We start from the raw sequence: 13806 nt of genomic DNA on the forward strand, positions 1-13806 counted from the left end.
CAGATTGTCCTATCATTTTTGCTTCACCTCATATGCTATAGAGATTTAGTATTTATCTATATCTAAAAGCTGCTCCCTCCTCCAAGAAAGTCTGTGAAACTGTTGCCAATTCCCAGCTAATCTCCAGCACCAATTTAGTATTTCTCAAAAGGTTTTTACAGTTGCACACTACTGTGAAACAGAAAAAAAAAAAAATGTTGTTATTAAGGTTTCAGAATGGGATAAAAATTTTACTGAAATGATGAATATTTTGTATTTGTAATCATGTTAAGATGGCATCTTGAATCTCCATGGGATCTTTAGCCTTAGATTCCTCCAGCTTTATTAATATTCTTTTCTCTATCATTCTTCTGGGACATTAAAGCTTGTTACTCACTCCACTTCCTGAAAAGTTCTATCCCAGCTGAAAAGCCTCCTGGGGTACACAGGGCAGAAGAATAATGATCACCATTTTCAAAAGTCTCAGCCCCAGGCAAGATTTGACTTTTCTAGGATCCCCACCATCACCTACAGATTTTCATGTAGAGGAAGAGCTTTTCTTATTTCACAATACTCCTGAAAGAACCACCAGTCCCCAATCATGCACATGCCAAGAAGTACATATATACCAAGAGGATCTTCTTACTTTAACATTTTCCAAATAAAGAGTCCGGAATTTCAGCTCATTTTAGCATTTTTATGAGACTAGAATGATAATCGCAATATCATTGTACATTAGAAACTAAGACCAAAAAAGTAATACAGAATAAAGTAGTAATTGAGGACTAAAATTTGACCTACATAGTATTTTAAAATAGTATGTATTATTATTCTAAAATATAAAGATGTGATTGGATTTCTATTATCTCAAAAGAACTCATCTTTTCCATGCCATGCAGAGATCAAATCAACCAGAATCATGATCAGTACAGGCATTCCAGCTAGGTTAGTAGTCAGTACAAATCACTGTAGCTAAATTGGTTGTTCCATGATCAATATCAATCAGGAAGCTACAAAGTTTATGTGCATGCTCAAGCTGCAGTCAAATGGTCATGTGAATTAGGTAAATACCAACCAGTGATATTATCAATAACAATTATGATCATGTTTTTCCATTATAACTTCCTTTTTATTGGATTAGCAGGCAAATAAGTAGTTTGATTTTTTTTAATTAGAAAGCAACTTCAAAATTTTAAGGTTATTCAAAATATTGTCTTAAAAATGACTCTGTCCCTTCCCCCCCATACAAAGCAAATAAATGCGTTATCTACCACAATTATAATACTGCTTACAGCTATGCCTTAGGCCTTAGAGAAGAATGTGGGAAAACAAAAGCAGGTTATTGGTAAGTGTGATGAAAGTATTTTGATGTTTTCTTTACATTCTACATTTCCATTTACTATTACTTATGATTTCTCAATACTTAAATATAATCTGCATTGTGCTTTTCTTATGTTAATCAATATTTTTCTTCATAGTTTATAATATTTCACCCAGCATTAACATCACACCATGCTGTTGACTGTTGTGAGTGTAGCTAAATTCATTGGAATTTGTTCTTAATGTATCACATTTTATGTGATACAATATTTTTAAAACCTTTCCACATATCTGTAGAATTTAAAGAACTATAATTGAAGCATTGTTAAATATCTAACACCAAGGCCTTGTATTCTTCTGGTCTTCTCTGGATGTCTTTTCTCTGATCAGCAGCCCTTAAGATTCTCTTTGAGGTAGAACAAAAGGGAGATGTGCTAAACACAAAATTGAAGGGCAAAAGTGAGAGCAAGGACACAGGTTTCCATCAGCACTGACTTTCAATACAAAACACTCTTGTTTGGCAAGTCTGTTTATATTTATGCAATGAAAGTATCTGTTGTATAGTCACCACTAGTCGATCTGCAAGTAACATACATACATACATAAAACATACATATTCTATACATCATAAAGAGAAGACAATTAGAATACAGATTTAGTGTCTATGATGAAAAGAGAATCTTAAAACTTTAAATTTTTGAAGCTACAGGAAAGATCATATACTTCCTTTTTGCATTTTATAAATTTGCAATGGTAGCAATGGATGGGCTAGATCAGAACATAAGCTCTGAGATACATTTGTGTGCTTTCTACTACACAACTATGCCCTGTAATATGCCAGCAGAACTCATTAGAGAAGCAACTTTTGCCCAAAGAAACTACATTTTCATCATACTGTTTTGCAGATAGCAGTAGAGAAATTCTTTTGAAATCTTCGTAACGATGGCATATAGATTTCTCTGTTCATGAAGATAACAAAGCTATTGATTTGACTTTCCTTGTAAAATTGTAAGAGATAATAAAGCCACTTCACAAACAAAGAAATGTATGCTTTAGTTTGTCTGTCATTGGGGTGTACTGCTAACTCTTCTAACTGCATCTGAGCTTGCCGTGTTTCCGGAAGATGCATTTCAGATTCTTTCGTACCTTTTGTTTTGGTCAATAATATCATATATTTTTGTTAGGGCACCTGGGTGGCTCAGTGGTTGAGCATCTGCCTTCAGCCCAGTGCATTATCCCAGGGTCCTGGGATCGAGTCCCACATAAGACTCCCAGTAGGAAGCCTGCTTCTCCTTCTGCTTATATCTCTGCCTTTCCCTGTGTGTCTATCATGAACAAATAAGTAAAATCTTTAAAAAAAATACTTTCATTAATTAACACAATGAAAGATATTATTATTCTTTAATGTATTTTCACTATGTAGTATATGGGAATAACACAGTTTTTATTCACTATTGGATAATGAATTTTCATAAAAGATTATGTTGTTGCATTTGACAGTCACTGACTAAAACAGAATTGGCTAAAATATGGCCAGCCACCAGGAATAGTACCATGTGGTGGTTAACTTTTTTCTCTCCTTTCAACAAGAATGTTATCTGACACTGTGGTGGTTATCAGTTAATGGTTTATATCCATTTGTCATTCGTTATTTCAGCAAATAGTTATTGAGCATCTAATGCAGTTTTCCTATTGCTTGAGTAGAAAGATTACAGAAACCATTACTGCTGAGTCCCTCACCATGTATTTTAAGACATATTTGTCCATAAGGTGCTATACTAAAATATAGTTAAATACTCTAGGTTAAAAGATTTTTTTTGACATTTCATAGTTCTCCATTTTATTTTTAACATTCCATAGGTCTACCTCCACAAACGGCTTCTTGCTTTGGAACTAAAGAAAATAATGTTGTATTTAAATGACCAAATCTCTTCCCTATATAATGCACTGTTCAATAGCCTTTAATTAACTGCCATATAACAATTTCACTTCTAGATATATACCCAAAAGACCTGAAAGCAGCATCTCAAGAAATATTTGTACACCCATGTTCAAGCAATATTATTCACATTAACCAAAAAGTGAAAGTAACTGGAGTATTCTATGAAGAATGAATGAATGGATAAACAAAATGTAATATACATCTGCAGTGGAATATTATTCAGCATTGAAAAGAAAGGAAACTATGATGCATGTTACAGCATGGGTGAGCCTTGAGGACATTATGCTAAGTGAAATAAGCCTATCACAAAAAGACAAATACTATGTATTCCAATTACATGAAGCACCTGGAATAATCAAATTAATAGGGACAGAAAGTAGAAGGGTGGTTGCCAGGGGCTGGGAGAGGAAGGGAATAGGTAATTGCTGTTTAATAGAGTGCTGGCAGAAATAGTTATGAGTGATGTGTACCCTCTACTCCAGCATCGTAAAGATGCTACAACTTTAACCAAGTTATGAATGACTAAAGCAGGGTCTTGCAGTGGAAAATCAATGTACTCTTTTTCAAAGGTGACATTCTTTTCATAGATCTTGAAGTACTATAGTATTTCTTCTTCTTGGTATTATGCTAGAGATCTATAAAGAAGAATGACTATGATCTCTAAGAGTCACATCCATATTCTCTTGTGCCACTTGTTAGTATGCATATGAGCCCTATAACTCTCATTCTTCTCTGCTTTATAGTGCAAATAATAATGTCTTTTTGGAATGGAGTTAATAAAATCATCTTTAGCCACAGATGATACGATCTTTTGCATAAAATACTTTAAGAACTCACTAAAAATTCTTAGAATAAACAAGTTCATCAGGGATGCCAAAGACAAGATCAATATTTTAAAATAAATTATACTTATTTTTTAAAATCAATTGTATTTCTATACAATATCAATGAGAAATCAAAAAATAAAATCAAAAGGGGCTCCTAGGTGGCTCAATCAGTTAAGCATCTGTCTTTGGCTCAGGTCATGATCCCAGGATCCTGAAATTGAGCCCTGAATTGGGCTCCCTGCTTAGCAGGGAGCCTGCTTCTCCCTCTCCTTCTGCCCCCTCCCTCTTGTCCTACTCATGCACTTTCACTCTCTTTCTCTTAAATAAATAAATATTTTTTAAAAAATGAAATCAAGAAATAATTCCAAACAATTCCAAATGGCATCCACAAATATTTAGGAATAAATTTAACAAGTGCAAAGCTTACAACCGGCAAGCCAGAATACATTACCAAAGGAGATTAAAGACTTAAAAAAGTAGAAAGAAAGCCTATGTTCATGGATCTGGAAACTTAATATTGTTAAGATAGCAATTTTCCCCAAAATTGGTCTATAAAGTGAATGCAATATCCCAGCAGGGTTTTTTTGCAGAAATTGACAAGCCAATCCTAAAACTTATAAGGAAATGCAAAACAATCTTTAAAAAGCCAAAATGGGGGGCACCTGGGTGTCTTAATTGGTTAGGTGTTTATCTTCAGCTCAGGTCACGATCTCAGAGTCCTGGAATGGAGCTCCAAGCATTACTGGCATTATCCGGCTCTCTGCTCAGCAGAGAGTCTGCTTCCGCCTCTCCCTTTGCCCCTCCTCTCCACTCATGCTCACTCGTGCTCTCTCTCAGATAAATAAATAAAATCTTTAAAATATATATATAAAATAAATAAATAAAACTAAAAAGCCAAAATAGTACTAAAAAAGAACAAAGTTAGAGGACTTATACTTCTCAATTTGAAAACTTACAACAAACTACAACATTAAGAATGTGTGGTGCTGGGGCACCTGGGTGGCTCAGTGGTTGAGCATCTGCCTTTGGCTCAGGTCATGATCCTGGGGTCTTGGGATCCAGTCCCCCATCAGGCTCCACACAGGAGGTCTGCTTCTCCTTCTGCCTATGTCTCTGCCTCTCTCTGTGTGTCTGTCATGAATAAACAAACTATATATATATAATTATATATATATATAATTATATATATATATATTTCATATATATATATGTGAAATAGAACTTGGAGCTTCAAAATAGCATCTTATATCAACAGCCCATTGAATTTTGACAAGAGTCTCAAGAATATTCGATCAGAAAAAATAGTCTTTTAAACAAATGGTACTAGGACAGGACAACTGGATATTAATATGCAAATAAAGGTAGATCCCTTCCTCCTGTCATACACAAAAATGAACTCAAAATAAAAATTAGATCTTATTTTTTAAATGTTACTTAATAATAAGTGTGACCAAAATTAAACATAAAACTCATGAACAAATTGTTTACATTTATTAATTAAAATAAATGGTGAATTTTCTATAGTGCTAATAGATTGAGATATTCAATATCTTAGTTTCTCTTGAGTATACTATTAGTTTAATGCAATTTAATAGAAGTCAGTGTTTTTCACAAAATTTAAAAAGATCTGCCTAAATTTTATATGACAGAGCCAATAATAGCCAACAATATTTTAAGGTAAAAATTGTCTCTACTGTATTTCAAAACAAAAGATAGTATTGTAAACAGTGTGTAAGAGATAGCTAGATTAATGAAACTGAATAAAGAAAACAGATACAAACCCACAGTTTAATGAAAATTTTGTGTGTGACAGTGGATGCGTTACACATGAGTGGGAAAAAGTAATGAACTATTTAATAAATTGTGTTTGTTTAGTTGTAGGTCCATATGAAAAGGCATTAATAAGTATATCCTTATATTATGTAAAACATAAATTCCAGATTTAATTCAAAGACAAAAATGAGAAAAGCAAAACCTCTTTTTAAAAATAAGATACTATTTTCATAATATTATTAGTACTAGATATAAGGGCTTTTAGTTAAGGAAGATTAGCTTTTATTTAATCAATCTCATCACCAAAAATAAAGAAAAGTTAGAGGTTATGTGATTGAAGGTGTCAGAGAGAACCAACTTAGCTATATCCAAAAATGTCAAGATTCTGAAGACAAACGAAGTGCAGATTTATAAGACCAGTCCCTGGTGTGACTTTTTCTCTGAAGGCATTCGCCAACCTAAAAATGGCAGGATGGGCATTTGAGAGTCTGGGCAGTGCAGCAACCATCTCACACAACCACAGAAGCAAGAGTTAGAGCTCAGAACCCACCAAGGTACAGGCACTCTGGGAATAAGCCCTGGGTTTAAAATGGGTCCCCCAAGGAGTAAATATAGGACACCCCTAACAGAAAAAAAGTGTCACTGAATAGTCTCATTTATTGATTTTCATATGAATATCTGCCTTTGCCTTAGCTATGACTGAGAAACAGACAGACTTCGGGCAACCCTACATGTTTGAAAGACAAAAAGTGGAGTTCAGGATCCCAAAGATGAAGGCCTTGTAAATAGTCTAGTTTTTCAGGTAAAACCAATAAAGGACTCAATAGAGGATTAAAGGTGATGTGGAAAAAGAGAGAAAATTGGTAATAGAAACTGATATAGAAATCCACAGCTGATCCAGATACTAGAATATCAGATATATCTTTACAATCACATAACACACACATTGAAGAAAATAGAGAAGGTATAAGAGTTCGACAAACATGAGAATATATAATAGAATTGCAAATAGAAATTACAGATCTGAAAATGTCATAACTAAAATAAAGAATTCAATAGATGAGTTTAATGGCAGATTAGCCATGCTATCTTCACTCCAAAAAAAGAAAAAAGGATTAGTGAGGTGGAAGACAGGTCATTAGATTCATACTCAAGCACTAAGAGAGAGAGAGAGATGGGTGAGGGAGGGAGGATGGAAAATACACTAAAGTACTTAAGAGACAAATAGGATATATTAAAATACCGAACATAACCTGTAACTAGAGTCTCAGGTGGAAAATCAAAGAGAAAACTACAAAGCAATACTTGAAAGAACAAAACAAATCATCTTTCAAAGCTGATTGAATGCATTAAACACATATTCAAAAAACACAACAAAAGTTTATGCAAAATAAATAGATATAAAACAACACCAAAGCACACCATAGGATAACCAAAGACAAAAAACATTAAAAAATAAAATCTAAAAGCAAGAAAGTAGAAAAACATGGACCCATTACCTAAACTAAGAGCAATAGAACTGACAGGTAGGTGACTTTTCTGTGGAAATGATAGGAGCAGAGGATAATACAGTTGAAAAAAAGTAATACACTAAAAAAAACCCTGACAACAATGCACTAAAATAGAATGCTATTCACAGAGAAAATTTGCTTCACAAATGAAGGTAAAGACTTTTCAGATATATAAAAATTGAAAAAATTTATCACTGTCAGATCCACACAAATGAAAATACTTAAAAAATACTTAAAATGGAGGGGAGCACCTGGGGGCTCAGTCAGTTAAGCATCTGACTCCTGATGTCTGCTCAGGTCATGATCTCAGAATCATGCAATCGAACCCCATAAGCACACTGCGCTGGGCATGGAACCTGCTTGAAATTCTCTCTTTTCCTCACCCTCTGCCCCGCCTCCGCATTTTCTCTCCCTCTCTCTCAAAAATAATTACTTAAAATAGAGGGAAAATGATCTCATGTGAAAGCCTAGAGTTCAGAAAGAAATAAAGACTTAAAAAGTCTAAATATGTAGATATATCTAAATGAATACTGACTGCATATAACAACAACATTACTGTCTTGAGTGCATTTAAAATTATGAATAATGAAAGTAAATGCCAAACAGATAAGAAAATTCAGGAGGTGATAAATGGAATTACAGTGTTTTAGAGTCCCTGCATTGTCAAAGGAGCATTAAAAACATTAAGTTAAATCAGGTTTCAATAAATCAATAATTCATATAGTAATTTCTCATGTAATCATTCAAACAATATTTTAAAAACATGACAGATGAGAGGATGAATATCAAAAATGCATGTCATCCAAAGAATGCACAAAATGAAAATTAAAAGGAAATATAAAACAGGTGGAGAAATACAGTACAAATAATCAGATGGTAGATTTAAACACGAATTGAGGAAGAAATATGCTAAATACACCAATTAAAACAAAAATTATCAGACTGGCTTTGTGAAACAAAGACATAATAAACCTTGAAAAACAGTCCTATCAGCTCTAAATCCAAAACTAAAACAAGTTGAGGGTTCTCACTATAAAAAAGAATGCAAATAGATGTCTCTTTTGAACATTTTACAAAGTCCTATATGTGAATCCGGAGCCAGAGGTGGAGGTATTCCAGATGAGGAGTTCTGGAGAGCTTTGATTTTTCAGTAGCTTAACAACAAATCTGTGTCTGTTATCACCCAGGCAATGACAGTGGGAACTGAGGAGCATTATAAACTGTGGGTGGAAGTTCAAACTCAAAAAGAATGATTTCTTGAGATTATGATTATGGTAGAAATTTTGGCATGTTTTCATATAAAAATATGTAAATACATTTCAGGATTTGATATTTGTTGAGTTTTCTATAAACCTAAAGATACTACTAGCTGAACTCCTTTTATCACGACAAAATTCATGAGATTCAGTATTAATCTGATAATTGTATAGATGAGGAAACAATCTCAGAGATGTTAAATACTTATCCAAGAACACTTAACTAGTAAATAAAGTAGCTAGGTTGTAAACTCAAATCCATTTGCTAACAGTACTCACTAAGTATTTATTAAAAGTCAAAGATTTTTTAATATAATTTAAAAATATAATTAGAGTCGTTGTTGCAAGTTAATTTGAATAGTTGCTGAATTTTGAATGTTAATTAAGGAGTTCGTGTATTATCAAGCAGTGGTTATAAACTAAATATGTGGAACATTTAAATTTATTTTGTTTTTTTTTTTTTTTTTTTTTTTTTTTAATTTTTTTATTTATTTATGATAGTCACAGAGAGAGAGAGAGAGGCAGAGACACAGGCAGAGGGAGAAGCAGGCTCCATGCACCGGGAGCCCGACGTGGGACTCGATCCCGGGTCTCCAGGATCGCGCCCTAGGCCAAAGGCAGGCGCCAAACCGCTGCGCCACCCAGGGATCCCCTTAAATTTATTTTGATAACACATCTAATAAGACCCTTTTTGTAAACCGTAGGAAAAATATTTATTGGCTAGAATATCCTCAAGTTTGTTTTCTATTTAAATTTTTGTCTTAAGCATTGGTGATTTCTGCCATCTAGCAGATGGCAAAAGAGAATGAGCAAGAAGCAAAAAACTACTCATGGAAAAAATAGATCCATTCACCAGGCTTAGATGAAAGCTAGTGATTTTTGTCTTGAACTTATTTTCTAGGTCGTGATTTTATTTGACTATATTTCATATAGTCATACTTCATAATAGTGAAAGAAATCCATTTTCACATGCTACAAGAAAATACATCTATTTTGATGGAGGCCCCCAAAGATTACTAGAATTACATATTATTCAATAATTTGAAGAATACTCCCCTCTTTGGCTCCTCCTACCTGTATCAAAACTGAAAATTTTCTTTATTCTGGTGATGCTCAACCTACTACATTACCTGCATTACTTACTTTGCTTTGTTTTTCAAGATAACATTACTCTTCTCATTTCTAACCTCCTCCTTTGTCTTTCTGACATCCTTTCAACCTTAATGAAACCGCATTTTCACCTGGATCTCAGCTTAGTTATATTTAGCTATATATAGTTTATTTATATTTAGTTGTATTTTTATATTATAGTTATAGACAGCGTTTGTTTTAGGGATATTTCTTCATTATCTTTTATATTAACACTTCTTTTGAAAAGTACAGTAATGAACTGCTCTTACCCTGGGATGTTTTGACTATGTTTACTTTCTTTTGAAAGGATGATGTCTTTTGTCTAAACTTGTAATTATAATTACCACTCAAATAGCCACATCATGAGACTTTCTTGCCTAGTCCAATTCAATTCCTTCTAGTCATACTTTAGCTGTGTAGGAAGATCAAAAATGTTTAAAATAATTTATGCATATATAGTAATTAAAATTTAACTTACAGAGATTCCATTTAGTGAGCACCAAGTGATGTGTTTAAGAGCAATATTTTTCCTAACACATAGAAATGGAGAAGACTCTTGAAGTTGAAGGGCAGTAGGAAACCATATGATCCCTTTAGATATTAATCTTTTATTAATAAAACAATTCCTTCAAAAAGATCATTCAAAAAACCGACCTTCAGAGTTTTTTCTCTAAACACAATCTATTCTTTCATTTCTAAAAGACTTATAAGAATTTTAAACATCTAAAATTCTTCATTTTATTGTTGTAATTTGGTAAAGAAATGTTATCATTTAGAAGATATCTTAAAGATGTTTAAAGAGATTATATTAATCTTAATTGAAAATGAAGCAACCCAGGGGTGCCTGACTGGCTCAGTTGGTTGAGTGGATGACTTGATTTCCCCTTGGGTTATGGTCTTGGGGTCCTGAGATCCAGCCCTGCATTGGTCTCTGTGCTCAGCACAGAGTCTGCTTGTCAGTCTGCCACTGCTCCTCCCCTGACTTGTGTGTGCACTCTCTCTAATAAAATCTTTTTTTAAAAAAATTTAAATATACTAAACAGATAAGAATAAAATGAAACAACCCAAAAGAGAAATATTTTTGACTCATAATATCAAATCAGCATTAGTTCAAAGAAAGGAATCTTCTTTTTTTATATAAATTTATTTTTTATTGGTGTTCAATTTGCCAACATATAGAATAACACCCAGTGCTCATCCTGTCAAATGCCCCCCTCAGTGCCCGCCACCCAGTCACCCCCACTCCCCGCCACCTGCCCTTCCACCACCCCTAGTTCATTTCCCAGAGTTAGGAGTCTCTCATGTTCTGTCTCCCTTTCTGATATTTCCCACTTATTTTTTCTCCTTTCCCCTTTATTCCCTTTCACTATTATTTATATTCCCCAAATGAATGAGACCATATGTTTGTCCTTCTCCGTTTGACTCACTTCACTCAGCATAATACCCTCCAGTTCCATCCACGTCGAAGCAAATGGTGGGTATTTGTCGTTTCTAATGGCTGAGGAATATTCCATTGTATACATAAACCACATCTTCTTTATCCATTCGTCTGTCGATGGACACCGAGGCTCCTTCCACAGTTTGGCTATTGTGGACATTGCTGCTAGAAACATCGGGGTGCAGGTGTCCCGGCGTTTCACTGCATCTGTATCTTTGGGGTAAATCCCCAGCAGTGCAATTGCTGGGTGTAGGGTAGCTCTATTTTTAACTCTGAGGAAGCTCCACATAGTTTTCCAGAGTGGCTGCACCAGTTCACATTCCCACCAACAGTGCAAGAGGGTTCCCCTTTCTCCACATCCTCTCCAACATTTGTGGTTTCCTGCTTTGTTAATTTTCCCCATTCTCACTGGTGTGAGGTGGTATCTCATTGTGGTTTTGATTTGTATTTCCCTGATGGCAAGTGATGCAGAGCATTGTCTCATGTGCTTGTTGGCCATGTCTATGTCTTCCTCTGTGAGATTTCTGTTCATGTCTTTTGCCCATTTCATGATTGGATTGTTTGTTTCTTTGCTGTTAGTTTAATAAGTTCTTTATAGATCTTGGAAACTAGCCCTTTATCTGATAGGTCATTTGCAAAGATCTTCTCCCTTCTGTAGGTTGTCTTTGAGTTTTGTTGACTATATCCTTTGCTGTGCAAAAGCTTCTTATCTTGATGAAGTCCCAATAGTTCATTCTTGCTTTTGTTTCTCTTGCCTTCATGGATGAATCTTGCAAGAAGTTACTGTGGCTGAGTTCAAAAAGGGTGTTGCCTGTGTTCTCCTCTAGGATTTTGATGGAATCTTGTCTCACATTAAGATCTTTCATCCATTTTGAGTTTGTCTTTATGTATGGTGCAAGACAGTGGTTTAGTTTCATCTTCTAAAATGAGATTGGAGTATCTGTAAAATTGTCAGCATCTTTTAAAGTCTCTTCTTGAGCATAGCTGGTAAATTAACAACTGCTCAAATTTTAAAAGGATAGAGAAGTTAATTCAATCTTGGTTAAGTAAATAGACATTATGACAAAAAACAGGTATAGTTGTGATTCATTTCCTGCAATTTGCCTTTTAGATTTCATTAGAATTTCCCTTTTATCCTGAAATACCAACTTGATGCATCTCCAATGAAACAACTCTAGTTTTTGTGTAGTTATGAAAAATATTCCATCTTACTGAGTTCCTGTTTAAATTGTAATCCTGTGATTTTTTTAAATATTGGTTACTTTAAAAATCAACTTATATTGGAAAATTGCAATTTAAGATTGTGATAAGATGCCACATTCATTCATTATTTTAAGGCATTTTTATAGTCTTTTATATATAAAATTAGAAGCAGAAAAAAATGATATTTAGTGCTGGCTCCAAGAAGTTGAATTTCTTGGTGCTTAGTTTGGGATCAAAGAACCAACTAAGTGATATAATGGAACAATCATTACTATACTAATAGGGAAAAGAATGTGGCTGTAATTCCAAAGAAATTACTAAAATCAGTTTAGTAGTCAAAAACAGTATTGTTAATTTGTTGGTGGAAAAAAAAATGGAAGGAAAGTTAATGATGCCATAGTACAAGGATGCTTTTAAATCTGTATAAAAACACTCCAAAATTTAGCCGTATCTAGTGGATGAGTTTTGCTTTTTTACTTCCACAGGATCTACTGAAGTCACACAGCTACATTCAGCTGGAGCTGGCCGGGGTCCCAAGGTTCCCCTAAATATAACCAATCCATCAATCTCCCCACCTCCTCCCCATATCTCTCTACACCCCCTCATTTCTCTCCCATAACCTGTCATCATTAAGTAGCCTAGCTGAAGTATCTCTATATGGTAGACAGCTTGGCTAAAAATGGAAGGGTGAAAATGAGGGGAAAAAATGAAGCTCCAAGGTCTCTTAAATTATAAAGCCAGAAATTACACAATATCATTTTCACTGTATTCTATTGGTCAAAACAAGTCATTGAACCTTAATAAATTCAAAAGAAAGGAAAGTATATTCCACTCATTAATGGAAGGAGTAGCAAATTCACATAGCAGCAAATACACACATAGGACAACAAGGAGAGGTGTGCACATATTTGGAAACCATCTACCATTGTGAACCCTCTGGCCACAGCAATTTACAGGCCACCCACAGGCAAAATACACCCCTCCCTCCTCCAGAAATCTGATACCCTTAAGGTATTGTCTCAAAATCCAGAATGTCATTATCTAAATTATATCCATATGTGCCTGAGGTTTCTTGGATGCAGCTGCTTGGGTTCAACTGCTCTTGATCCAGAGACATGTGAAAATGAAAAGATCATTTGCCTGCAATACACACTGATGAAATACAGATAAAATAATTACAACAGACACTCGCATTTTAAAGAAGGCAGTGATTTGCCACTGGTCCATGGCAATTCTAAATACAGCTGGACACATGTTACCAGTTATTCCGACTTAAAAGGCAAATAGATTGTGGGTCTGGTCCCTAATCCATTGTTTTTCAAAGATCTTGTCTTTGCTTCGTCATCCCTCCTTTTCTAGAAGAAATAGCCAGTATTAACAGTGAATCACTCAGCCTGCTTCTCATCCCATGAAAATGGGTGCTCTT

Source organism: Canis lupus, chromosome 29 (assembly GCF_003254725.2).
Source record: "Canis lupus dingo isolate Sandy chromosome 29, ASM325472v2, whole genome shotgun sequence".
Classification (NCBI taxonomy): Eukaryota; Metazoa; Chordata; class Mammalia; order Carnivora; family Canidae; genus Canis; species Canis lupus.